Genomic DNA, 4050 nt, shown 5'->3' with positions numbered 1-4050 from the left:
ATTGTTCGATTGTTTAGCCTAGAGATCATTGGTCACACTATAGAAAGGGAGCGTTGGTTGCAGAGAGTGTTTCAATTGATTATTTGGTAGACCATTCTAGGAAGGAAATGTGATTGTCATCATTCCAAGTGGTTTATTGAGAAGGTGGTATGTGTAGTTTTGGAGGCATTACGCTTGAATCGCAAGTAAACGATCAAAAAGTCAATTGCTATTTGGTTTTGCATGAAGCTGCATTGTGGTCGACTGTGATGACCACTCCATTGGTGTAATATTTGAAAGGAGTTTGCTGGAGTTGGCACCTCGATCCATCAACAACTATAGCCTGAGGAGGAATTGTGATTGTTAGAACTGTGCATCGAGCCACCTAAATGAGAAGAGTTGTGGATCTATCTATTGTAGGTTATGTGCCTATCATGTAGAGGTCATGTTTAAACGTTGGAACCATTTTGAATAATGTGGGGGAATAAATTAAATACAATTCTGGCTGAAGTCTTCAAGGATTCCTAATTGAAAATTTGATTATTCATATCATAATTAGGAAAATTTGCAGATTCAGGTGTTTTCTCTCTGGAAAATTATGGAAATCAGGTTAATTCTGAGCCCATTTAGCTCTAATTATAAACTTGATTCAATATCATAATTCTTGAATTGACACTTTCTAGAGGATTTGAGTAAATTCAATGCTTCTGCTGAACTTCGTAGAACTTGGTTTTCGATTGACTAACGTGAAAGAAAAATCTAGCGACGGGGGAGTTTGTCCTATGGGGCAATTTGCAGTTTGCAATTGTTGATTGTTGTTTGCATCGGTGTCTGCATTCAATGAGTCTGTGTTGAACCTGGGCCAGCTAAAGAGTAGTTGTTACAGCCTATGGCTTGTGTCGAAGATCTCATCCACATGGACCTATGCATGGAGCAAAGGAAACATATTTAAATGAGGCCAATTGGTGATGACGTGTGATTGGAATTATTTTTTAAAGGCTTTCTTTTTCTCATGGAAGGCCTTGTTTTTGTTGGTGGAATCGTGTAAAGCATGGAAGAATTATTGGTGAAATAAGTAGGGAGTGAGCCAGTATTTTGGTGAAATTGTGGTAATGTGTTGTGTTTTCGTTGTTGTTGAGAGCCAATTTTTACCAAGTTACGTAGTTATAAATTTAGTTCCATCTTAATGATTGTTTCATCTATTGATCTACTTCATTGTTGAAGGGAGTTCCTAAGGGAATCTTCTATCATTGTTGATTGGCATGAAAGAAATTTTCTAAAATAGGAGGCGCTTGGATTATAACTATGGGTCAGAAAAAGAGACTCAAGAGAGTTCCAAATAGAACTCAAACATATTAGGACAAAGAATCTAAAAGCAGAGGCAGAATATGAAATCAAAAACATAGAACTGCATCAACTCGAAATGAAGTACAATATGAAATGTAGTGAGAAAGATGGAAAAGATGGAGGTGGATCTTTGACACAATATCTATAGAAAAATGTAGAGATTATAGAGAGAAAAGTTCTAGAGGACTTAACATTAGTAGATGAGTTGATGAAAATGAATAGCCTCTTTGAAGTAGAGGTTGTGAATTCAACAATGATGGTTACTAATGCTAAAGAGGAATTTGCAATGACAATAAAATTAGGTGATGGATACTTTCTTTATCAAAATGAATTGCATGTTATCACTGAAAAGAGATTGATTGAAAAAGTGTTGTTTTCTCTAGAAGACCAATTGGTTGATGATCTGCCCATAGTAGTAGAAGAAGAAAAAGATCATAACGAGAGCCTTATTACAATAACAGAGTTAGAGGAACATGAAGAGAAACATGTAGCAACGTTACAGGAGTATGCAAGTTTGAAGTTGTTGAAATTGATTATGATGCACAAATAAAGCTTATTGAAGGATCGTTCGAGAAGCCTTTTGAGCAAATTGATGTAGGTCTCAAAGTAATATTTGGAATGGTGAAGTCTCTATATTTTACTTACATCACAAGATCATGAATTTTAATAACTTTTCATTTTTTTTCAAGGATTTTATTATAGTGGCTACAACCACCCTCCAAAATTTTTTCTTAGCTTTGTTTTGGAGCATCCCTTCCAATTTTCCCAACAACTTTCCTTGTTTCGTCAAGTTCACAAGCTTCAGTGTTTTGCTTGCACAAAGGTAGCTTGTCTATCACAACTCCATACATTCCCCTCATAGGTTGATCACCGGACATGGTCCAGTTACAGGTTGAGAAGCTCCCCTAATAAATTGCACAATTCTAGAGGGAAACTACCCTTCCCTCCAGAAATTGTGGAATCCTGACTCGCAGCCTGTTGGGCTCTAGAATTGCGCAATTCTGGCAGTCAACACTAAGAGTGAAAATTGCACAATTTTCCTCAGCAGGGCTACTCAGCCCAGAATTTGTGCAAATCTAAACAACAGTTAGCTACTCTGCTCAGAAATTGCACAAATCTCCTGGGAAACCAGCCCAGCTCCTAGCCAGAAATGCGCATTTTCTCCCAGCAGTCGAGAAGTTTCTTGCATGTGCAGTTGAGCTGACCGGTTCCCTCGGGGACCAAGAAAAAATGACTTGCATGCATGGGTTTCTTCTCCCAAGGCAACATGAAAAGCCATCCGTTGTTTTAGGGATCTATTTTTTGCATTTGGAGGTTACATGCCAAGATCAATTTAGAAACCTCCCACCAGGTGTCTCTTTCCCTAGATTTGTGGCATGCGCGTCACAACCTCGATGTTATCAAAAATCATCAATCATACACTACAAAGCTCATTCCTCATATCACCTTGCAAATCTAACATCCCACATCACATTGAGGAGCTGTCAGCACACTCAACTCAGTTGTTTTGGGGTAAGCCTGCTTTCCTTGACATGTGTTCCATTTCTAGTGCTTTTTGTGTTTCACTTTGTATGAACGATGTTTGCCTGATTTCAATGAGAGCTTGCTATCATTTACATGTATACTATCTTTTCCTAGCACAATTTTAGTTTTTGTTGCTATCTCACTGTTTTCACATGCATGAAACTATTTTTCACGAACGATCGTCCATTCAGCGACTCGCCTCACCCACATGCATGATGTTTTATTTTCTGAATCTGTCATTCACCATTTGCATGCATGATCATTGACTTATTGTTAGGTCCCTATACTATTAGTGTAACCCCTTATTTTTATTAGTGAAACCACCTTATTATATTGTTGTGCCCATGTAGTGCCCATATTGTTATTATTGTGGCCCATAGAAGCCCACTATTGTTATTGTTATGCCCTTACATTATTATTGTTATGTCGGCTCTGATTCCATTATGACCCCTAAACTCCTATACATAGAAAGGAGGTTTCCCCCTTGAAGAGGCTAATTTCTAATGCATTGATCTATCTTTTCTATCTTTTTGTGAGGTGGTTTCATAACATTTGGTATTAGAGCTTTGGATTCTAGGGTTTCGCTGCTCCAAACAGGTCTTCATGGAATTTTTTCTATATCTTTTTTTCTGTGACTGTGCAGAAGACAAAAAAATAAAAATTGAGATCAAATCATTCTGAACCTCAGGTCCGAATTTCAAATCATTTCTTGCTATATTTTTCAGAGATATGATATGAGGAAGTTAGGGTTTGTGCAAGCTCTAAAATTCCATCTCAAACATGTCATCATGGAATGTTTACTATAATTTGTTTTATATGAAGGTTCAGACTCTGAAATTAAAACCCATTTGAGAAGAAATCATGGTGAAGCTCATGCCCTAATTTCATAACTTTTCTCACTACAATTTCGGAGAGACAGTCCAAGACATTTAGGGTTTTTGTAGGCTCCCGAATTACATCCCAAACATGTGACCTAGGGATAATCATCATAACTATCTCTTTGAGCATCAGATTGAAATTTCATAAGAAGTTATAGAAATAGAACGAAATTTAGTTTTCTGTGTATCCTTTTCATATCCAAAGGTCGAAACAGTGACATGTGGCATTTCCTACAAGTTCGCTCTTTTGAAAAGGTATATAATCAGGTCACCTTGCGATATTGTGCATAACTCTTTCTTGGAGAATCCAATTTTAATCAGG

The sequence above is a fragment of the Pinus tabuliformis genome, chromosome J (genome assembly GCF_031772625.1).
Source record: "Pinus tabuliformis cultivar Carrire ecotype Pingquan chromosome J, CPIR1, whole genome shotgun sequence".
Classification (NCBI taxonomy): domain Eukaryota; kingdom Viridiplantae; phylum Streptophyta; class Pinopsida; order Pinales; family Pinaceae; genus Pinus; species Pinus tabuliformis.
Note: the sequence above shows the minus strand (reverse complement) of the source record.